Below are 25,619 nucleotides of genomic sequence, written 5' to 3'. Positions count from 1 at the left end.
AAAGACACTGTCCAGTCACGCCAGGCATGTATCAGACTGTCAAGAAGATGCTGGCCGACATGAAAGAGGCGGATGTCATTCAAGAGAGTCAGAGTCCCTGGGTGGCGCCCCTCGTGTTGGTCAAGAAGAAAGATGGAACTATTCGCTTTTGTGTCGACTACAGGAAGTTGAACAATGTTACTCACAAAAATGCTTATCCTCTACCCAGAATTGAAGAGTGACTTACAGCCCTTGGGTCGGCTTACTTCTCCACTCTGGACTTAACCAGCAGTTATTGTCAAGTGCCTATGGCCATGGAGGAGCGAGAGAAGACCGCATTTGTGACACCCATGGGATGGTTTAAATTTAAGAGTGTGCCATTTGGGCTATGTAATGCCCCTGCTACATTCCAGTGTCTGATGGAGTGGTGCCTGGGCCATCTGAATTTTCAAAGTGTCCTGTTGTACCTGGACGATGTAATCATGTATTCCACGTCCTACCAGGAGCAGTCATCTGTCAGACGTCATCCAAGTGAAGATCAAACCGTCAGTGTCATCTGCTTAAACCTCAGGTACACTACCTAGGTCATGTTGTCAGCACTGAGGGAGTCCAGCCTAATCCTGAAAAGGTAGAGATTGTCAAGAACTGGCCTACCCCGCGCACAGTGAAAGATGTCAGGAGCTTCCTGGGATTTGCCGGCTACTACCACAACTCCGTTCCCCACTTCGCTCAGATTGCAGAACCCCTCACAGCTCTTCTCAGGGGTACGGCGAAGGAGAACTACAGTGGAGACTACCTGTTGAATGGGCCGAAGAGCAACACCTGTTGACAGAACCACCACTCCTGGCGTATCCAGATTACAGTCAGCTGTTCCGGTTGTATACTGAGGCCAGCTTTGAAGGTCTGGGAGCTGCCCTGTCCCAAGTCCAAGAAGGGCAAGAGCGAATGATAGTCTATGTCAATCGAAACCTGCGAGGAGCAGAGAAGAACGATGCAAACTACAGCTCCTTCAAGCTGGAACTCCTCGCCCTTGTATGGGCCGTGACTTAAAAGTTTAAAGCGTACCTGTCATAGTAAAAAAAAAAAAAAAAGATATTTTACTCAGTACCTAATCTTGATCATTTGCATATCATTTTTATGTGTCTTGGACCTACATATCCAGAGATAAAAAGCATTTATCTGCTGCTGAGTAACTTTTTCATTGTGCTGGCTGGAGGGAGTGTGTCAGTCTGTCTCCCTCACAGTGATGACTCATTTGCTCTAAGTCTTGCAGAGAGCCTGGGCAGTCAGCCAATCACTGCACTCTACTCTGTAACCCTTTCCTCTCTGGTCTCATGCTGTACATGTTACGCAGAGGAAGATGCTTGGAGCTTGCCTGCAGTATTCCTACGACATTATGGCGAGTTCATAACAGGATAAAATGTATATATACAAGATCAGATCTTTATCCAATGAGTGCATCGACAGTGCAATCTATTCAGCATTATTTTTAAATAATACCACATCCTTTTTTATTTTATTTTTTGTTTACATTATTTTATTTAAAAAAATTGTAAAGGTGGTGGGGGGATTCCATTTTTTTAGGGAATGGGTTAATGGGAAGGAGTTCATTTTTATTTTTTACACATTTTACTTTTTTTTTTATAGCTCCCATAGGGTATGTGCAGACTGCAGAGCATTGCACCCTAGTCTGTAGAATTCCCTAGGGTGCAATGCTCTGCAATCTGCCCACACTCCCCCATGTGTATAACAGTGTGTGTGCATATGTACATTCCTATACAGGTGGGGGTATGTTCAGAGCATTGCAACCTTGTCTATAGTACAGACTAGGGTGCAATGCTCTGCACATAACCCCACCTGTATAGGAATGTACGTACGCACACACTGTTATACACATGGGGGGGGGGTATGTGCAGACTGCAGAGCATTGCCTCCTAGGGTCTTCTACAGACACTGGGGTGCAATGCTCTGCAGTCTGCACATACATCCCAATGTGTATATGTGCAGACTGCAGAGAATTGCACCCTAGGGTCTTCTACAGACACTGGGGTGCAATGCTCTGCAGTCTGCACATCCCCCCATGTGTATAGCAGTGTGTGTATGTACATTCCTATACAGGTGGGGGTATGTGCAGACTGCAGAGCATTGCACCCCAGTATCTGTAAAAGACCCTAGGGTGCAATGCTCTGCAGTCTGCACATACCCCCCATGTGTATAACAGTGTGTGTGTGTATGTACATTCCTATACTATACAGGTGGGGGTATGTGCAGAGCATTGCACCCTTCTCTGTAGTACAGACTAGGGTGCTAAGTTCTGCACATACCGCGTCCTGTATAGGAATGTACATAAACACACTGCTATACACATGGGGGGTATGTGCAGATTGCAGGGCATTGCACCCCAGTGTCTGTAGAAGAACCTGGGGTGTAATGCTCTGCAGTCTGCACAAACCCCCCCCCCCCTCCCAGTGTGTGTGTACGTACATCCTGATACAGGTGGGGGTATGTAGAGACTGCAGAGCATTGCACCCTTGGATCTGGGGAAGACACTAGAGTCACTTACAGACTCAGCCGTGGCCGGGGCCGCAGCCGCAGAAGGAGCAGGGACAGCAGTGACGATCCTCCAGAGTCAGCTACAGTTATGAGTTGAGGCTGCTGCAGGATTTTGTGGCCCTCGCGAGACCCGCAGGCATAGTACCTGAATGCCCGCATCCGCCACAGCTGCCTCCTGAGCGCCGGCATATTTTGGATTGCGCCCCGCCCGCAGCAGCCTCCTGCACGCCTGCATGTTTAGGATTGCGCACGCCCGCATATTTTGGATTGCACACGCCCGCATATTTAGGATTGAGGTAAGGCCTCTCACTGCTCTGCAGACTAACCTTGGTGCATGTCTGGAGGCAGTGGGGGAGAGGGGGGGGGCGTGAGTGACTGCCTGTGTGTGTGCGCTCCCTGTGCTCGTTCACAGGCAGTGTGCGTGCCCGCGCTTACACTCTATCTCATACTGCAGGGTTCGCCTATACTGGATACCGGTACACTTTACGGCCGGTATCCAGTATGTTGCAAAATCTAGACTAGTCTGGCTGGCTAAAAGACCCCTAGTGGTGTCTGTTTTGAGCTTTAATTTCGGGTGAAAATTTTTTAACAGTTGTATATTGTAAAATGGTATATTATAATGAGTCCTGCAATTTATCAAAAGTTTTCAAGAATGACAGTGCCTCATTGAGGGCTATTTGGCTGCCATGCCATTCAGCGTCTACACGGATAATGACCCATTGTCCCATCTGAATACTGCCAAATTGGGTGCTATGGAGCAGCGCTGGGCCTCCAGATTGGCCAACTACAACTTCACCATCAAGTACAGAAGCAGGAAATCAAATGTCAATGCCGGTGTACTGTCTCCGAGATGACCTGTCGAGTGGGAAGATGTGAAGGTCCAAGGTTGTGACCACCGTAGAGAACTGTGAATTCAGGTCTGAGAAGGTCCAAGAAGACTTATATACCTGGAAGACTCTACAAGACGAAAGTCGAGTCATGGGGGATCTGTTGGACTATCTTCTGATGAAAAAGGTACCAACCTGTCTACGCCGGGCCCAGAGTTGAAGCCTCTGTGGCGACAGAGGAAACGACTGTTTGTGCACAAGGAACTGTTGTACCGAAATTCTTTGGATCTGGTCTCTGGTGATCAACTTCATCAGATTCTTGTTCCCTGACAGGAAGCAGCGATGGTCCTCAACGCATACCATGATCAGTCGGGACACTTTGGAGTCCACAAGACCGAGGCTACTGTCAGACGAAGGTTCTACTGGATTGGGATGCGGTACGACATCAAGAAATGGTGCAATGAGTGTGCGGTCTGCAACGTCACCAAGAATGTTGCAAGGACGCAAGAGCACCCCTCCATTCCATCCAAAGTGAATGGCCTAACCAGTTGGTCGCGCTAGACCATGTCAAGTTGTCTCCTACCCAGTCCAGGTACACATATGTTCTCACCATGGTGGATCACTAATCTAAGTGGATTGTCGAAGTGCCTGTCAAAGACCTTACAGCCGAAACAGCGGCTCAGATGTTCTATTCCAATTGGGTGAAAACCATTGGTTGCCCGGAGTCTGTCCTGATGGACTGAGAAACGGCCTTTGAGACCCAACTCAGTTCCATGCCTGTAAGAAGCTCCGGACTACTCAAGGAAACAGACTCTGTGAACGTGTCAATAAAGTTTTCATCCACATGCTGCGAGCAGCGTCTGTTTAAAACACAAAGTGGCCTCAATTGTTGCCCGAGTTGCTGGAAATTAATAACAATACGTTCCATTGTTCCACAGGATACACCCCTTTCTACCCTATGATGGGAAAGCATGGGCAACTGCCGAAGGGCCGAACATTTAGACTTAAAGCTTCCTTCAATGACTCTCTGCAAGCTTCCATGAGTGGGTGTCTGACCATCAAAGAAGATTGTCAATAAAAAGATGGGCGAGGCTCAGCAAAAGCAACAGCAAGACAATAACCATCATGCCTCCGCCAAACCCCTTCAGTTAGGTGACAAGGTCTGACTGCAGAAATTTCTGAGGTCCCATAAGCTGGATTCCATCTGGGAAAAGGAGCCATACACAATAACGGCCATACCCTACCCAGACTCTGATGTGTACGAGATACAGAAAATAGGGTATGAACCGCAAGTCGTCCACCATAACCGGATAAAGTTATGTTTCAAGGAAGACCTGCCTGAACCTCCTGTACCTCCTCCACCAGCTGTCAGACCTGTGAGGGAGTATGTGCCAGGAGAGGGGATCCACCCATCCATGGATGTCCCCATGTTCTCTCCCAGCCAACCTGCAATCTTCTGTGTTGTGCCATCCAAGGGGCCAGTGCAACCAACGCTAGGGGCCTCACCAGCTCCAGTTCTGTCACCATTGGTACCAGTCTACACCCTGGTTTCCAGGTCTCCAGTGTCTCTGCTAGCCAGCCCGAGTCCTGATAGTCCAGAATCAGCTCCAACTCTGGAATTTGATCACCAACTCCAGTCATGACAAGAGTACATGAATATATATATTTATATATATATATATATATATATATATTGTGACAAGGTGGCAAGGAAAGGGTGTACCCTGAAAGGGCTCACCCTGACGAATCTCACCTGCTTCTTAAGTAATGAGGCAGCAGGGAAGGGAGGTATATAAAAGATGGAGACTGATCTGTGCTCTCCCTGGGAAACAGCATGTTGCTGTAGGGGGAGACACTCGGACCCTGTTGAGGAAGCACACAGCTGTAATCTGTGAGTGGTCCAAGAAGTGGAGTGAACTGTGAGTAACAGGTTGCAGGAGTCACATGTTTAACTGGCTGAGGGTAGCTCACCAGTTAATAGTCAGGGCATGCTGATATGTGTAGTCAGTGACCAGACGGTCTAGGATTTTATTTTGTTCCTGCGTTATGTTTGTTTTTTCCTTAAACCTGTCTAAATAAAGCTGGCAAGGTGCCAGGCTTGCATGAATAACCATTGTCTGCGGGTTTATTGAGTGGAAACGTGTCCCGTTTCAGTGTCCAGGACGATCCCGGAGCTATCCCCAAGGAGGAATCCTTACAATAAATATATATATATATATATATATATATATATATATATCTTCATGTACACATATCTGTCATTTCACTAGGGCTGTAGCACTAACCATAAAACAGTCCACACTAATGTCTCTTTAAATTGTCATATGTCTAATGTATTTTTTCTTGTGTCCTCGTGCTCAGGATACTTTCCTGGCCAGAAGGAATACCTGTAACCTGCTTTGCACGTATCAAACAGTCAAAGGTAACAAATGTCTAGAAATGCCTAGTCAAAATTATATATATTTAGTGTTCTGGGGAGAAGTGTCTTATGTCAAGGGTCCCCATTAGCCAAGGCATTGGGTAAAAAGCCTCCGGCAGGCCAATCCATCTTATATTGTGTGAACAGTTTCATAGTGTAATGTCAAGTGTAATGTTATCGAGTCATGTTCCTAAAATAGCCATAAAAGTTTATGTCTTCAGAGCATGTATGGACATTACACAAGAACTCTATATTTTCGTTGATCATACTAAGGTTCAGCCTGGAAATGGACATTAAGTGCAATTCTCCAGGACTGCATGTGGTCCCAGTGGCTATTTCTCTCCTCCGCCCTCCCGGACTTGTCGTCGAGGGCGACTTTATTCAAGTGGGGGAGTTTGTGATGTCCCAGTACGGGATGATGTGGCAGCGTACTGTCCTCCTGCCCTGTCAGGCAGAGTCCCTGCATGTCCCCATGGCTCCCCTGCCCCATACCCCCATTATGTATATAGGTTTGCCTCATTTAATGTACTGTTGCTTTAATGTTTGTACCAGATGATTGTTATCCAGAGGGCTCCAGTGACCAGCTGACCCCCCAAGTGACCTCTGGGCTCCTTGCACAGCCCCCTATATAACCAGGGGAGGGCCTGCAATCTCTCTCTTAGCACATTGCTCTTCTGCTGTATGCTGAGGTCCAGTGCAGTCGTCTCAGTGTCTGTGTCCAGAGCATTGGAGGCCTAAAGTCCTGCAGCCACAAGTCGGTCATCAGTAAGTCAAGTCATCTTATTGTCAGTCACCATCTCTGTCAAGTCAAATCCATCTGTAGTCACTGTGGCTTGCACTAAAGTCAGTCTAACTACTGCAAGTCCCAGCAAGCCTGCGTGGTCCCTCTGTGTCACTGGTCACCTCCCTGGGATATTTGGCTGTACTGCAAAGATTGTATCACCTGTCTTTTATAGATATCTGCACTCTTGGTGAGGTTTGAGAAAAAAGGACCCTTGCCTGACGCTTGCTAAATCAGGAAACGAAGTTGAAAAGATGCCAAATTTCTTGATGGTTTAAAACAGCGTTTTTTATTGTACAAAACAGTTGACAACGCGTTTCTAGGGGATCTGCACCCCTCTTTCTCAGGTCAGGGAAAGGGACACGCATAAACGGAGGGCCCCGTACGCTCGCAACATCTGCAGCGTCCTGGCTCGGGCCTACTGGTTAGATGCGCTTGCGTAGGGGATACGGAGAGCTCCGTGCGCTCACAAAATCTGCAGTGCCCCGGCTCGGGTCCACCGGATAGATGCCCTTGCGGGGGGAAGGAGAGAGGTTGGTGCTCACAAGCGCTACAAAGTAGCATATCCCCTCAAAACGCGTTGTCAATTGTTTTGTACAATAAAAAAGGCTGTTCGAAACCATCTAGAAGTTTGGCATCTTTACAACTTCGTTTCGTGATCCAGCAAGCGCCAGGCAAGTGTTCTTTTCTCTCAAACCTCACCAAGAGTGTGGATATCTACATTGTTACCAACCGCCCCAGGACGCTGGGTATGGATAGACACGTGCTGCTGCTGATTCCTCCACACTTAAGGCTAATGACGGTGTTGCACTCGGAGCGTAACACACCAATATATACTCCTTTTATATCTGCCACCACAAGGTAACGGCACAGGGTGCGCACATACGGAGGACCGGACGCTTGGCCTGTATCATATACTGTGTGTATGCCTATATACCTACCAAGGCACATGCAAGCATAGGCCAGTGTCTTGATGTGGTACTAATTGTTGCTGTTACTGTATCTATAGCACCTTGTTCTTTGTGTGTATCTCCATATTCTACATATGTACACCCCACTGCCCCCTCATGTGCCCCTGATGAGGCCACAATAACTGGTAGGCCAAAACGAGTAGGTAGACCTATTAGGGCGACACATTATTGTGGTGTATGAGATACGATATATTTTGGTTAGGCGTCTTTCACACTACAAAATTACTCCGTTTTAAAGATAAACGGCTATAACGGGTTAAAACGGCTATTAGAAAAATCCCATAGACTATAATAGGATTTTCTAACGGCCGTATAGGATTTTGTAACTGCCATTTTATAGCTGATTTTCAGACGGAACTTCGTATGGATCTTTAAAACGGAGTAATTTTGTAGTGTGATAGGGGCCTTACCTACTTACTGCGTGTATTTATTTTTTAACAGTGGTGTAGGGCCTGTTGTACGTATGATAATTACATATTTATCACTATACTACACTTTGTTATATCTAGGTGGTTGTTTTATCTTTTTGACTATTACAAGTTATGTTTTATGCACCCCCCCCCCCCCCCCCTCTGTTAGTTTGTACTGGAAGCCTTGCTTTATTATAGGTTGGTGGATACCTGCTTACTTATCCACACATAGCTGTATTACTGTATACATGCCACCTGGGAGCCACAAATCTTGCTGAGTGATAGGGAATCAAGTATTTTTCAAATGCTAATCAATGAATTACGTATTTGAAATGGGTTTTTCAGAATTTTTTGTTATTCTGTCTCTCATTGTTCAAAAAATAAATAAATAACAGAGCAGAAATATAGACTGATCTTTTTTTTTTTTTTTTTTGTAAGTGGTCAAACATACAAAATCGGTAGGGGATCTTTTGTACAAAACAAACACATGCATAAAATTCTCCCAAAAAGCAATATAAAATGCTTGAAATGCTTGTGTATATACAACCATATGTGGGAACATAGCCTAAGCAGAGCATTCATCATGTTTTTTTTTTATTTTTTTTTTTTTTGTTACACTTCAGTGATTATTCTTAAGTGCATTTGTGCTACAGCAGAGAAGAGCTGATATTTCAATTTTCTACATGGAAAGGGATATTGAAATCTACTTTGCATATTGCTTCAAACCTGTCAGCTGGTAGTGCTTTCTGTATGCTTTTAACTAGATACTTTTAGTTTTTGTTTGTAAATGAGCAATCCATAAAAAGAGCAGCAATAACATCTCATGCTATCCCTCAGCATATGAAGCTATAGTGCACCTGCTAACAGTCTGCACCTGTATGCCTAAAAGCAAAGGTGACCAAGTCTGTATTTTGGCTGCATCATATGCGATCTGCTGTAAAATATTTCCTATAATGTGACTTTTGTGGCATTGTATGAAGGATGTTTACAAATACAGCAAGGAGGGATAAAGTATAGACTACGAGCAAGGCTCTTACTCCTCTACGTATACCCTTAGATATTATAATACAGTGATCCCTCAACTTACAATGGCCTCAACATACAATAGTTTCATCATACAATGGTCTTTTCTGGACCATCGTAAGTTGAAACCAGACTCAACATACAATGTACGGACAGACCAGATCTGTGAAATGTGTCAATGGCCGGAAGAACTGACCAATCAGAATGGGCATTCACTGATAAAACCCCTGTATTACTGAAGCGTATGCACTGACTGGTGTCTGATAGCGCCCCCTACAGTACAGGGAGGTATTACATGTTCTGTACTACTCTATACCTGTATTACTGAAGTGAATGCACTGACTGGTGTCTGGTAGCGACCCCTACAGTACAGGGAGGTATTACATGTTCTGTACACTTTACCTGTACCAGGGTTAGCTGCTCCTTTGGACACCAGGTGAGGGCGAATCCATTACTTTTTTAGGACATTGCATGTACTGTACAGGACCCCAGAAGAAGCTCCTGTCCTCTACATAGACCAGTGTTTCCCAAGCAGGGTGCCCCCAGCTGTTGCAAAACTACAACTCCCAGCATGCCCGGACAGCCAAAGGCTGTCCGGGCATGCTGGGAGTTGTAGTTTTGCAACAGCTTGAGGCTCCCTGCTTGGGAAACACTGACATAGACAGTGATTACAACTCCCAGCAGATCTTTCTTACTTTTATATGTAAGGACTTGCTTTATCTATATCAGTTATCTACTTATTTTTCTTTAATTCTCACTTTTTCCTATTTTTGGATGACATTTTGGTGCCTTTAGAACCAATTACCAGGTTTCCATAGAGTTCTGGTCTCAACATACAATGGTTTCAACATACAATGGTCATCCCAGAACCAATTAATATTGTAACTTGAGGGACCACTGTAATGAAATAGAGACGCTTTTGTGGCTTTACTGTTTTCATATGATTCCATAAGTCCATACTGCTCCATTAGGCACCATTATGGAGCTTTATTACCCTAGACACCCTGCTTACAGTACATAGTATGGTGAATTATAAGGAGCTGTAATATGACTACCATTCTAGTGGACAGGTCCTATGCATCCAGATGTCTCTGATTTCATAAGATACAGCAGCTTTTTCTGACTGATCACATAAGAGTGTGACAGGAAATTAGCTGTGGCATTCTCCATCAGATGCAATGTACTGAAGAATTTTCTTAAGGCTCATTTTTCTTACGGTTCTTCTTTTCATATCATGTAAACAAAAGAAGAGGCACATGCACAAAGGCTCAGATTCTGATCTAATATTTATTGTTCATATTGGGCATTTTATGCATTTTAACCCCTTAAGGACCCAGCCAATTTTCAGTGTAGGACCCGGCCATTTTTTGCACATCTGACCACCGCCACTTTAAAGGGGTTCTCCGGTGCTTAGACATCTTATCCCCTATCCAAAGGATAGGGGATAAGATGCCTGATCACGGGAGTCCCGCCGCTTGGGACTCCCGTGATCTTGCACGCGGCACCCCGTTTGTAATCAGTCCCCGGAGTGTGTTCGCTCCGGGTCTGATTATTGTCGATCACGGGGCCAGTGGCGCGTGACGTCAAGCCTCCGCCCCCGTGTGACCTCACGCTCCGCCCCTCAATGCAAGTCTATGGGAGGGGGCATGACAGCTTTCACGCCCCCTCCCGTAGGCTTGCATTGAGGGGCGGAGCGTGACGTTACACGGAGGCGGAGGAGTGACGTCACACGCCGTCGGCCCTGTTGTCGCCGGTAATCAGACTGATTACAAACGGGGTGCTGCGTGCAAGATCATGGGGGTCCCCAGCGGCGGGACTCCCGCGATCAGGCATCTTATCCCCTATCCTTTGGATAGGGGATAAGATGTCTAAGCACCGGAGTACCCCTTTAAGCATTAATAACTCTGGGATGCTTTTACCTTTCATTCTGATTCCGATATTGTTTTTTCGTGACATATTCTACTTTATGTTAGTGGTAAAATTTTGTCCATACTTGGTGAAAAATTCCCAAATTTTATGAAAAAATTGGAAATTTTGCATTTTTTTTTACTTTGAAGCTCTCTGCTTATAAGGAAAATGGACATCCCAAATAAATAATATATTGATTCACATATATAATATGTCTCCTTTATGTTGGCAACATAAAGTTGACATGTTTGGAAGACATCAGAGGGCTTCAAAGTATAGCAGCAATTTTCCAATTTTTCACTAAATTTTCAAAATCGAAATTTTTCAGGGGCCAGTTCAGTTTTGAAGTGGATTTGAGGGACCTTCATATTAGAAATACCCCATAAATGACCCCATTATAAAATCTTCATTATAAAGGTCTTCTTACCTTCTCCTGCGCTGTCCGATCGCCGAATGAATGCTTCAAGCCTGAGATCCAGGCTTGAGCATTCAATCGCCAAAAACACTGATTGATCCATTCCTATGGAGATGCATCAATCATTGTTAAAGATCAGTTAATGCAATGTTATAGCCCCCTATGGGGGCTATAAGATTGCAAAAGAAAAGTGTAAAAAAAATCATTAACCCTTTGAATTATCCCTTCCCCTAATAAAAGTTTGAATCACCCAGCATTTCCAAGAATAGAATAAAAAACAGTCTAAATAAAAATAAAAATAAACATATGTGGTATCACCACGTGCGGAAATGTCCAAATTATAAAAATATACCGCTTTTTAAACCGTACATTCAATGGCATACGCGCAAAAAATTCCAAAGTCCAAAATAGCGCATTTTTGATCACTTTTTATACCACAAAAAAGTGAATAAAAAGTGATCAAAGAGTCTGATCAGAACAAAAATGGTACCGCTAAAAACTTCAGATCACGGCGCAAAAAATTAGCCCTATCAGGACTATGCTGATGTTTTTTGCAAAAAACAAGCAGAGATATTGCCTCCTCATAGCCCCCTTCCTGGTAACACTCTGCCCCGTGGCAAGCTTCACCCTCTGCCCCCCCTCCCCATTCCCACTTCTTCTGGACTGTCTGCCATTGATGAACTTACCCAGGACTTCTCTGTCTTCCAGAAAGAAACTCAAGAATCGCTCCCAATGGCCTCGTCTCATGTGAAGCGACAAGCAGACAAAAAGAGGGGGAGACCTAAGGGGGGGGGGTATTGTTACGCCGAGCGCTCCGTGTCCCTGCTCCTCCCCGGAGCACTCGCGGCGTTCCCCTCTCTGCAGCGCCCCGGTCAGACCCGCTGACCGGGAGCGCTGCACTGACACTGCCAACGGGGATGCGATTCGCATAGCGGGACGCGCCCGCTCGCGGATCGTATCCCAATCCACTTACTTGTCCCGGTCCCCGGCTGTCACGTCCTGGCGCGCGCGGCTCCGCTCCTTAGGGTGTGCGCGCGCCAGCTCTCTAAGATTTAAAGCTCCAGTGCACCAATGGTTGGTGCCTGGCCCAATCAGTCTAATTAGCTTCCACCTGCTCCCTGCTCATATAACCTCACTTCCCCTTCCCAGCATTGCCGGATCTTGTTGCCATTGTGCCAGTGAAAGCGTTCCTTGTATGTCCCAAGCCAGTGTTCCAGACCTCCTGCCGTTGCCCCTGACTACGATCCTTGCTGCCTGCCCTGACCTTCTGCTACGCCCGACCTTGCTTTTGCCTAATCCCCTGTACCGCGCCTATCTCAGCAGTCAGTCGGGGTTGAGTCGCTATCGGGTGGAACGACCTGGGGGTTACCTGCCGCAGCAAGTCCATCCCGCTTTGCGGCGGGCTCTGGTGAATACCAGTAACCCCTTAGACTCCGTTCCCCTGGTACGGCCCACGTCATCACCCCACTGACACAGAGGATCCACCACCAGTATCCTCACAGTACCCGGATCCTAACAAGGGGTTAAGGCTCACTGTATCCCTTGGTATGTTCCTTGAGGGGTGTAGTTTTCCAAATAGTGTGCCATGTGTTATTTTTTTTTGCTATTCTGGCACCATGGGGGCTTCCTAAATGTGACATGCCCCCAAAAACCATTTCAGCAAAATCCCCTCTCTTAAAGCAAAATTTAGCTCCTTCTCTTCTGAGGCTTATAGGGTGCCCACAGGGCACTTTATATCCACGTATGGGGTATTTACATACTCATAAGAAATGGGGTTACAAATTTTGGGGGCCTTTTTCATCTATTACCCCTTGTTAAAATAAAAAATTTGGGGTATTCCCAGCATTTTAGTGAAAACAAAAATGTTTTTCATTTTTATGTCCCACTTTCTTCAAGCACCTGTCCTTAAGGCTTACTGTGCCCCTTGTTACATTCCTTTAGGGGTGTAGTTTCCCAAATAGTGTGCCATGTGGGGGGTTTCTGCCGTTCTCGCACCATGGGGCTTCCTAAATGCGACATGCCACCCTAAAACCATTATAGCAAGATTCACTCTCTAAAATCCCATTGTCGCTCCTTCCCTTCTGAGCCTTGTAGTGCGCCAGCAGAGCACTTTACATCCACATATGTGGTATTTGCTTACTCTAAATTTTTGAAGGCATTTCCAAGTTAGAAAAATGCTAAATTTTCAAATTTTTCATGACATTTTGGTATTTTTCACAAAGAAATGATGCAAGCATCGACGACAATTTACCACTATCATAGTAGAATATGTCACGAAAAACCAATCCTACATATTATTGTATAAAGTGACACGGGTCAGATTTGCAAAAAACACCCTGGTCCTTAAGGTCAAAATGGAATTTGTTCTTAAGGGGTTAAAGGATCTTAACATGTATAGCTTGGAAGAAAGACGAGACAGGGGGGATATGATAGAAACTTTTAAATACTTAAAAAAAATTTACACAGTAAACAAGGAGAGGATATAAAAAAAAAAATACCACAAGGGGACATGTTTTAAATTAGGGAAGCAAATGTTTATGCAGTAATATCAGGAAGTATTACTTTTCAGTATAAAAGAAACTTAAGTGTCAGATCTGCATGAATGAAGTCAACCACGGCAAGAAGCAGTTGTCAACACGTCCCCTCCATGTATCTCTATGGGAGAGCTGGAGATAGACAAACGATGAAATGGTGGTTGACACACTTTATTCATGCACAGAGCCAGGGCGCTAGGCATACGTTTTTTATACTGGATGCTCATTAGGCATGGATGGGATAGGCATAAGGCTATCCTACATACAGTGGTCCCTCAAGTTACAATATTAATCGGTTCAATCGGTTCCAGGACGACCATTGTATGTTGAAACCATTGTATGTTGAGACCAGAACTCTATGGAAACCTGGTAATCGGTTCTAAAGGCACCAAAATGTCATCCAAAAATAGGAAAAAGTGAGGATTAAAGAAAAATAAGTAGATAACTAATACAGATAAAGCAAATCCTTACATATAAAAGTAAGAAAGATCTGCTGGGAGCTGTAAATCACTGTCTATGTCAATGTTTCCCAAGCAGGGAGCCTCCAGCTGTTGCAAAACTACAACTCTCGGGCATGCTGGGAGTTGTAGTTTTGCAACAGCTGAAGGCACCCTGATTGGGAAACACTGATGTAGAGGGTTGAATAATTTACCAGGACAAGAGGTAAACACTGGTCTATGTAGAGGACAGGAGCTTCTTCGGGACAGGAGCTTCTTCCTAAAAAAGTAACATGGAGCCGCCCCCACCTGGTGTCCAAAGGAGCAGGTAACCCTGGTACAGGTAAAGTGTACAGAACATGTTATACCTCCCTGTACCGTAGGGGGCGATACAAGACAGGAATTCAGTGCATACACTTCAATAATACAGGGTATTTACCAGTTAATGCCCATTTTGATTGGTCGGTTCTTCCAGCCATTGACATATTTCACAGATCTGGACTGTCCATAACATTGTATGTTGAGTCTGGTTTCAACTTACAATGGTCCAGAAAAGACCATTGTATGTTGAAACTATTGTATGTTGAGGCCATTGTAAGTTGAGGGATCACTGTATAAGATAGGGCCAAGAACTTTTGATAATATACAGTATATCGGGCAGACGAGATGGGCTGAATGGTTCTTATCTGCCGACATATATTCTTTGTTTCTATATTTCTATAATTTGACACTCAAGCTATGATTGCCACACTCCATTTGAATGACAAAATCTACAATAGCCCTGCTTGTCATTGGCATCATCTGCTCACGGTGATGTGACTGTGCAGAAATAATGCTCACAGCAATCAGTGTTATCACAGTACTGGGATACTGCTCACAGTTATGTCCTAGCACAGGGATAATGCTCACAGTGATGTCACAGTGCAAGGATAATGTTCTTATTGATGTCAATGTACCAGAATAAAGCCCACAGTGATGTTTCTGCACAGGGATAGTGTTCACTGTGATGTTACATTACAAGGATAATATCAACATTTTATACATAGTTAATAAGGTTGAAAAGAAAAAAGGCAAGACTCCATCTAGATCAACAAAATTCAGATATCACAGGACAAGAACAATGCACACAGGGATGTGATGTTAAAATAGTGAGATAATGTGCACAGTAAATGTGCAGTACATTGGTAATGCTCAGTTGCTATATGTTACGGTACAGACATAGGAGGAGATTTCGAAATTTTCATTTTAGAGATTCCCTTTAAAAAATTAAAGAAGCTATCTGATTGGTTGCTATAGGCAACTGGGCAACTTTTCTTCAGCACAGGTCTAGCTAAATCTCCCCCATGATGCTGCAATAGAGCAGGAATTATATAAACAGTGATATTACACTATAGGCAAAATGTACATCATGATATTATATCGCAAGAATAACACACACACAATAGGTCAGATTGTACTCTGACATTTACAAGACACATAATCATGTCAGAAGTAATAATGCACAATATGGGGCTTCATAACAAAACTTAGACCAGGGACACATTCAATTATTCCCATTCCTTTCTATTGTCTCCAGTAATCAATTTCTGCTTCTTATGTCTAAATGATCCCCCTAAGTTATTGGGCCCAAATGTAATCGGGCATGTATACACATTTTTTCAGAGATTTATACGCAACCAGACAGATAAAAATGATGGTATGCTGAACCACATATTATATAACTCTCCCTAATCTGCAGCCATTGAAGTGAATGGTAGATGAGCCTCAGTAACCCAGTACAGTGACTTTACAAAGTATAAAGTTGTCTTCCAACTCTGTTCAGTGTGTGTGTTGTGGGCACTGCGGCTCTGGCGCATAGTGTCAGCTGATCAGCAGGAGTGCCAGGCATAAGATCCCCAGTTCTTGTTTCACCAATCATTGCTACAGACCTTACAAGTGAAAACGGCGATGATTGGACACAGGCAGAATATATAATGACAGTGACTCACAGATGTCTGTGTATTTGTTTCTTATACCCTTAATTTGGTCCTGACCATCATGACTTATTTCTCTCATATGTAGGGTTTGATGCTTGGACATCTTGAGCTCTTCACCTCTGCAACATAGCTTTATCCTCTTTACCAAAACAAGTTCCGCATTGTAGCTTACACTGCTGTCCCAAAAACGACAGCTCCACACACTGTGCTCCTAAACAGGGGCGTAGCTATAGAGGTAGCAGTCGTACCTGGGCCCTGGTGCCTAAGGGGGCCCCAAAGCACATTTGCCTCATAAAAGAACAGTATTCTAATTGCCATATGGGGCTCTGTTGCAAATTTTGCATTGGGGCCCAGAAGCTACAAGCTACACCTCTGCTCTTAAAGGGGTATTCCAGGATTTTTTTTATTTGACTATGCTACAGGGGCTGTAAAGTTAGTGTAGTTCATAATATAGTGTCTGTACCTGTGTGTGACGGTTTTCTCACAATTCTTCTGTGATTGTCCCCCCACTATTTATTTTTAACAGCATACAAAATGACTGTTGTCTCGGATTTTTCCCAGCTTGCAATGCGGCCGAGACCTGACTCACTAGTCAGCTGATGACAGGGAGCCTGTCTGCTTCAATGGGTGGAGCGATCGCTTGGTGGGAGAGAGAGATCATCTGCAACTAATGCAACAGCTGTAGGCACCCTGATTGAAAACCACAGGTCTTTTGTTTCAATGGGTGGGGTGGCTGATGTGTGGGAGGGAGGAAGATGGAATTGTGGGATTTGTAGTCAAAAAAAGAAAAGTCAAACAGGAAATACAAGTTCACAAAAAACTAGCCACAGTGCTATGGTAATCTCATGACATAGCCATTTAACGCAGATCCTTCCTAAGCATGTCCATTACTGCCTGCCAGGTTTGTACTAAAATCACCTTATGGTGGATAACCCCTTTAAATATAATACTGCCACACACTGTGCTCCTGAATACAGTACTGTGACACACTGTGCCTCTGAATATAATTACTGCCACACACTGTGTCCCTGAATTTAATACTTCCACACACTGTGCCTCTAATTATAATACTGCCACTCACTGTACTTCTGTATATAATACTTTCACACACTGTACCCCTGAACATACTACCACACACTGTACCCCTGAATATAGTACTACCACACACTATACACATGAAAATAATATCATACTGTCACACTCAGACTAACGTCCTCCTCCAGTTTCCTCTGTCCTCTTCCCCCTTTTCCCCTGCCCACAGACTTCTCTGTCCACCCTTTACAGACTCCTGTTTCCTCCCCAGATCCCTTTGTCCTTCTCTGACTCCTCTGTCCTGCTCCAGACCGCCTCCCCAGTCTACCCCTTACAGACCCCTCTATCCCCCCACTTAGACTCCCCCTGTCCTACTCCAGAAAGCAGCACTGCATTGCGAAGTAAGAATGTCACGCTGTCACGTGGGTGCTCCCTCTGCTGTTAGTCAGCAACACCTATGAGGGCTGGGTGTAACAGGGAATAGAGGACTCATCCCTCCAACCCCCCCGCCCCTCACGTCACAGAAGGGGGGCAGGCTGGGGCAGAATATCGAAGAGGCAGGGGTTGCTAAGCAAGCCAGCTCCACGCCTCCAATGCGCCCTGAAGCGCAATTAAAATGTAGTTGTAACAGGCAGAACATCGGACCTACAGCACATAAAAATGTAAGTGACCCTTTATTTTACAGCTATTCACCCACACTATAAGGGTAGAGTCACACGTAACGGATCTGCAGCGTATTTCACGCTACGGGTCTGCTGGTGACCCAACCCATTTTGTGCCTCCAGCTGTTGCCACCCCCCTTCCTCCGCCTTGCCCACCCTTGCCTTGCTCGCAGCAGCAATCCGCCACTACGAGCAGCACACAGGGGGTCTGCGAGTCGCCGAGTCCACTGTGACATCGCAGAGCAGCTGCAATGTCTGAGTGCACCATGATGTCAGAGTGGACTCGGTGACCTTTGTGTGGCTGCTTGTAGCGGCAGATTGCCGCTGTGAGCAGGCCAGGGGCGGGGGAAGGAGGGGTGGCAACAGCTGGAGGCATAAAATGGTTCAGGTCACCGGTGTGTACGCAGCGTGAAATATGCTGCGAATTCCTTATATGTGACCCTACCCTAACCCATTATACAGTGGTCCCTCAACATACGATGGTAATCCGTTCCAAATGGACCATCGTTTGTTGAAACCATCGTATGTTGAGGGATCCGTGCAAAGTAAAGTATAGAACAGTGGTCTACAACCTGCGGACCTCCAGATGTTGCAAAACTACAACACCCAACATGCCCGGACAGCCAGCGGCTGTCCGGGCATGCTGGGAGTTGTAGTTTTGCAACATCTGGAGATCCGCAGGTTGAAGACCACTGGTATTAGAGGTTATACTCACGTGTCCCCGCCGCTCCGGACCGTCACCGCTCGTCACCACTGCCCTGGATGTCGCCTTCCATCGCTGTCGCTGCGTCCCCGGGGTGTCCCTGATGCTCCAGCAAGGCCTCTGCTTCCCCGGCATCCTCGCTCTCCGTCACCGCCATCACGTCGCTACGCACGCCGCTCCTATTGGATGACTGGACGGCGTGCGCAGCGACGTCATGATGATGATGGGGAGCGCCGAAGATGCAGGTGATCCCGAAGAGGATGTGCCGGAACCCGGAGGACAGGTAAGTGATCGTCAGCGGACCACACGGGGCACCGTAAATGGCTATCCGGTGGCAGCTGAAGCAGTCTGCACTGCCGGATAGCCGTTTATGCGATGGCCCCGACATACAAAAGCATCGTATGTTGATGCTGCCTTCAACATGCGATGGCCTCTGAGAGGCCATCGTATGTTGAAAGGATCGTATGTTGGGGCCATCGTAGGTCGGGTGTCACTTTATTGGGTTTAGTGCAGGTGAATAGTTGTCAGATTCTCTTTAAAATCAGTGGGAGTTTTAAGCAAAGCCTTAGGAAAACCACATTGAAAACAGCACCTAAATGTAATTTTGGGGCGATTGTAGTCTGTTTGGACATTAGTCAAGGTGTGAAAAATAAGTTTTTGTGATATATATGAATGGTCTGAAGAAACACTTCGGTCCACACGATTTTGCACGTTTTTGCACAATGCAAAACCTGCTGTGCAAGTGTTTGGTTTTTCCAGTTGCTACGTTGCTACCGGTATGTATTATGTTGTCCATGTCACTTTATAAAGTTACACACATGACAGAAGACCCCTGCAAAAAAAAAAAAAAAGCTCACACGCATTCCTATGCCAGCTGGTCACTGGATTACATTTGTGCAAAAATAATTTCAGTGCACCAGCAAGTGCATCTGCTTACCATACCCCCTGGAAGTACACAAGAAGAAAAATGATGAAGCCAGCTCAGACAACATAAAACCAGCATAAAATTAGAAGATAATTTCGATGCAATTCAGCACGCAAAATAAAAATACACAGCACACGCAATTTTGCAGATGCACGCCAATTGATAAATTCTCCTCTGAATGTTTTTGGTAGGTGTTTCTAATATGATGTTTAACCTGGGTGCCCTTTTATCTATTGTATGAATCACTCTTTTTTCTTAGTAGTGCATTTCTTATGTATGAATAAATATTGAATCAAACTGAATTTATAACATATCTTATACAGTGATCCCTCAACTTACAATGGCCTCAACATACAATAGTTTCAACATACAATGGTCTTTTCTGGACCATCGTAAGTTGAAACCAGACTCAACGTACAATGCTACAGACAGTCCAGATCTGTGAAACGTGTCAATGGCCGGAAGATCTGACCAATCAGAATGGACATTCACTGGTAAAACACCTGTATTACTGAAGTGTATGCACTGACTGGTATCTGATAGCGCCTTCTACAGTACAGGGAGGTATTACATGTTCTGTACACTTTACCTGTACCAGGGTTAGCTGCTCCTTTGGACACCAGGTGAGGGCGACTCCATTACTTTTTTAGGACATTGTGTGTACTGTACAGGACCCTGAAGAAGCTCCTGTCCTCTACATAGACCAGTGTTTCCCAATTTCCCAAGCAGGGTGCCCCCAGCTGTTACAAAACTACAACTCGCAGCATGCCCGGACAGCCTTTGGCTGTCCGGGCATGCTGGGAGTTGTAGTTTTGCAACAGCTGGAGGCTCCCTGCTTGGGAAACACTGACATAGACAGTGATTTACAGCTCCTAGCAGATCTTTCTTACTTTTATATGCAAGGACGTTTTCTTCAATTCTCACTTTTTCCTATTTTTGGATGACATTTTGGTACCTTTAGAACCAATTACCAGGTTTCCATAGAGTTCTGGTCTCAACATACAATGGTTTCAACATACAATGGTCGTCCCAGAACCAATTAATATTGTAACTTGAGGGACCACTGTATGAAGAAGCAGCCTGTTATAGTATAGGTCGCTACCAAGTTTATCCAACAGAGGGCGCTCCAGCTACTGCAGCATCCTTCTAAACGGAGGAGGAGGAGGAGGAGGTGGGAAGCAGCTTGTCCTGTTTATTCCCATCCATCCTCAGCAGCTCTTGTGCACGCATAGGGATGGACCTGTCTCCGGGGGACCCTCAGGCTACCTTCCCACCACCCTCCTTGGACTGAGCAGGTATTGGGGCTGCCCCCCAAGTGTCAGTGGAACCATGCACCGAGCTTCCATCAGCCTGTGATAGAGAAAAGAGAGGAAGCAGAGGAAGCAGCTGGAGGAGGAGGAGGAGGAGAAGAAGCGGATTCTCTGGTTGCTAAGGTAATCCCAGCTGGGTTACAATGTATCACACCCCAGGATCACAGCTCCATCATATGGTATGCCTTCCTGGCTGAAGCACAGTGGTGATCATGTATATCCCTGCCATCATGGATCTCTGTACACCACCTCTCTCCATCAACAACACTAAGCACAGATACAACCAAATCATAGATACCATGGCAGCCACAGAGATGCCAGGAGGGGGTGCTGCTTGTGTTGGAATTTGTGTAGTGTTGGGGTATGGCACTGCTGCTTTGTCTTGTGGGGGGAGTGATCACACTGTCTGCCATTGATGCATTTTGTGATTCAGCCTGAAATCATAGGTTGTGTTAATCTTTAGTATCCCCATGGAATTATACATTGCCCCTTCATCTATAGTATCACCCTGTAAGTATACAATACCCCTACATACTCTGCTCATGTGTGTCAGATGCCAGATTACATTGTATCACCATTCTCATAGCTTCATGAATTCATTCTGAGGATGGGGATAGAGATCATTGCTGAGAATGGGGGGGGGTGTAGTAAGCCGTCTATAGAGATTCTATTACAATAATGAAAGAGGTGATGATGGGAAGTCTCCTTTTACAGTGTTTGCAGACTTATTGTGACTTATTCCAACCTGCTGAATGTATTGCACTTAAAGATATTTCTTAAATCAGCATTAGGTATGTGTTCAGATGGGTTAAATATGCGTTGTCCATTGCACTTTATACTTGGGTAGTTATAAACAATTACCAGGTCTTAAGTGCATGTTTACATGATCTTGTTACCTTCTTTTTTTTTTTTTTTTTTTTTTTTTTGCCACTTACCATTAAAGATTGGCAACCTGTGTGAAAATACTATAGCTACATGTTGTCAGTCACCAACTCTTTATTATCAATGGTTTGAGTTTGGTTGCTAAAAGTGCTGTTAGCGGTCCATTGGTAGCTTTACATTTATGATACCGCGCCTGATGTTGTTTGCATATTTGTGTTGGATTGTACTTGTTATTGTTGCATGACTATATTGTAATCCATAGTCCGGATGTAACATGCTGGGTTTGGGCAGAACCATTTAGATGACAGAGGACGATGATGGATTCTCTAGCTCATGCTCTATATTCTGTGGTTGACCTGTTTTAAATTTGAGTTGTGTCCTTGAAATGGAAGATTATTATAGCTGTTCGGTAGTAAAGTTAATATATTTATCTATGTGTGTTTGGATTAGGATTAATGTATTTTTTTTTAGATGAGTATAACGCATTACTAAAAGTCATAATACTATAATGTATTCCAATATTTATGGATGGTTTGTATAGATGGATACATTTAAATGTACTTTATTCCAAATGCTCTTCTGTAGTTCTTGGATTTTATTTGTGTTTTTAACTATTTGTTATTTTTACAGTATAAGGCGGATATTGATGTTTTAATATTTAAATGAGTTGTCTAGTCAGTTTGATTTGTTATCCTATTTCATATTAAAACCTTGTGTTTATTTCTGGATTGTATTCAGTTTATCATTCTTGTTGGCTTCTTTTTTTAAGTGTCTTGATTTGAGGTCACATCAGAGGTTACATTTTCTTCTATTAGAGATTATCTCGTTGAACTTACTTTAGCTAAATAATTTTTTTAATTTTTTTTGTAGTTAAAAAGAATATCCTATTGATGGCCTATCCATAAGGTAGGCCCTTAATATTTAATTGATGGGGTGCTAACACCCAGAAACCACACCAATCCGCTGACTACCAGAGCCACCTGGCACCTACAGAACAGAGTCTAAAAGCAGACTGCTCCGTACATCATGTAGTGGCTGGGCTGGGTTACTGCATCTCAGCTCCCATTCACACAACATATGATGGAGCTGTATGCTTCCAACTCCATTCACTGTGCATCCAGGTGCCACGGCTCTTGCAGTTTGTTGATCTGCTAGGGCAGGGCCGTATTTGCAGCTTGTTCTATTCTAGTCACTTAGACTGAATATACCCCATTAGGGTGATTCCAAATGCGTCAGAATTTTTTAATGCAGATCTGTTTCAAATACACAGCAAACAATGCATCCATTACATGCAGATTTTTTTTTTTGCAGATACATAGTGGATATCGCCACTATAGAAAGAAAGTGGTGAAAGCAATAACCCACAGGCACCTATTAGTAAATACAGACCAAGGCAGATGTGCTGTTGTCAGCACCCTATCAATCAGATATTGGAGGTCTATTAACAAAAAAGACCCCTTTGAAGAGGCTTAAGGGTGTATTCCAGGAAAAAAAACTTTATATATATATATATATATATATATATATATATATATACAGTATATATATATATATATATATATATATATATATATATATATATATCTCAACTGGCTCCAGAAAGTTAAACAGATTTATAAATGACTTCTATTAAAAAATCTTAATCCTTCCAATAATTATCAGATGCTGAAGTTGAGTTGTTCTTTTCTGTCTGGCAACAGTGCTCTCTGCTGACACCTCTGCTTGTCTCAGGAACTGCACAGAGTAGAATAGGTTTGCTATGGAGATTTGCTTCTACTTTGGACAGTTCCCGAGACACGTGTCGTCAGAGAGCACTTAGACAGAAAAGAACAACTAAACTTCAGCAGCTAAAAAGTACTAAAAGGATTAAGATTTTTAATTAGAAGGAATTTACAAATCTGTTTAACTTTCTGGAGCAAGTTTTTTTTCCTGGATAACCCCTTTAAGGAAGAACTCCAGCCACAACTAACTTATCCCCTATCTACAAGGCATCTACAGAACAGGGCCCCACTTTCAGTGAGTAGCATGTGCATGTGCTCCATTCATTTCTATGCGAGTGCCGAAAAGACCCGATTACAGCACTCGGGCATCATCGGTGCGCCCATAGAAATTAATGAAAAGCACTTCTACCGAAGGACGACACATGCTCCTCACTGAGAGAGAAACAGATCTGCCTCTTGTGTGTGTTTTTTTTTTTTAAATGTTTGCACTGACCCGCCACACTTTGCTCCTACCTCTGCTGATTTATCTCTACCACCTGCTCAATTACAGCAGAGGGAAAATCACATGACCGGTGTCGTTTCATTCAATGGGAGTTGCAACCAATGAAAGAAAGATCACATGACCAGTGGCATTTCTTATTCTGGCCACTGTAGGTCCAGTGTTTTCCAATCAGCGTGCTTCAAGCTGTTGTAAAACTACAACTCCCAGCATGCCCGGACAGACTTTGGCTGTCCGGGCATGCTGGGAGTAAAGATTTGCAATAGCTGGAGGCACCCTGGTTGTGAAACACTGGTATAGGGAGTCTACAGTAGCGCAACAACATAATTCATTTACCAGGTATTAGTAAGTGGCCTTAGTATGTGTAACTTATGTAACACACTTCTTAAAGAGTACCTTTCATCAAAAAAACTTTTGATATATTATAGATTAATGTATGCAGAATAACTTTCCAATAGCATGTTATTAAAAAATATGCTTCTTTCTATTTAATTTTCCACTTTGAAAAAATGACCACTAGGGGTCTCCCTACCAGTCCTTTTTTATAGACTTCAGACTCATGCAGGAGTCCTAAATCTCAGACTGCATCCGGGACACAGACAAGCGCAACATTGTTCCCTGGCAGTGAGCAGGTGAGTTTGTCTGTGTTTCGGATACAGTCTGAGATTTAGGACTCCTGCATGAGTCTGAAATCTATAAAAAAAAAAAAGGACTGGTAGGGAGACCCCTAGTGGTCATTTTTTCAAAGTGGAAAATTAAATAGAAAGAAGCATATTTTTTAATAACATGCTATTGGAAAGTTATTCTGCATTCATTAATCTATAATATATCAAACATTTTTGATGAAAGGTACCCTTTAAAGGACACTTTAATACGACAGACTATGGTTCACACTATTGGATGTTTTTCTTTCTTCTTCTACAGAAAGTACAAGGAAAAATTGATATTGACATCCAAATTTCACATACACATTTATTTATTGAAAAAATCTCATTACAAAACCATTGCCTCTAGGAACAATATTGCATGATCTATATGCTGATAACGCCTCCTTCTTCTGCAAAGTTTTTTCATTAGATTTTGACTCTTGACAGCAAGGATTTTCTTTGTCTTCCATGCAGACACAAGATCATTAGTATAGTCTTTCCAGTACTGAGAAGTCAGTATTCCAGAGGAAACCAAGAACAGGCAATACTGATAAGGCCAGTTTCTGTCCAAGGATGTCAAGTTCTTCTGGACCAAAATCTCAATGGCTCCAAAATATTTTTTCAGCATTGTAAAGGTTTATGGGTGGACCCACTTGTTTTGTTCTCAAATTAAGATCCATCTATCAGATGCATTGCCATTGCTTCTGAGTTGAATGGGAACTACGGTACATAAGAACTTATTCCCTATCCACAGGATCCCGACTGCTGGGACCCCCTGCAATCTCCTGCCTGGCACCCTGGCTCTATCAGTGCACGGAGCAAACTTTGCTCCGTGCAACGGTAACTGTTGACCATGGCACGAAGCTGTGGCCGACACACCCCTTCATGTATCTCTGTGGGAATGCCAGAGATACAGCGCTCGACAGTAGATAGCGCCATGCATGAAGAGAGCCAGGTTGCCGGACAGGAGAATACGGGTGTCGGTACCGGCAGTCAAACCCCGGC

The 25,619-nt window shown here is 44.2% G+C and overlaps 1 protein-coding gene across 6 annotated transcripts in view; it reads left to right on the top strand.

The window, feature by feature from the left end:
- Nucleotides 1–25,619, top strand: part of RGS6 (regulator of G protein signaling 6) — a 536,396-nt gene that overhangs the window by 105,946 nt on the left and 404,831 nt on the right. The window contains exon 1 of one of the 6 annotated variants that reach the window (XM_056545772.1): nucleotides 20,729–20,988. The exons of 3 other annotated variants lie outside the window; for them this stretch is intronic. The gene's annotated coding sequence lies outside the window, so the exon portion shown is untranslated. Of the gene's footprint in view, nucleotides 1–20,728; nucleotides 20,989–21,353; nucleotides 21,376–25,619 lie in introns of those variants that run through there. 2 more of the 6 variants (XM_056545777.1, XM_056545776.1) reach the window with 2 other exon arrangements.

Source organism: Hyla sarda, chromosome 11, assembly GCF_029499605.1.
Source record: "Hyla sarda isolate aHylSar1 chromosome 11, aHylSar1.hap1, whole genome shotgun sequence".
NCBI lineage: Eukaryota > Metazoa > Chordata > Amphibia > Anura > Hylidae > Hyla > Hyla sarda.
This window is presented reverse-complemented; position numbering and strand designations above follow the sequence as displayed.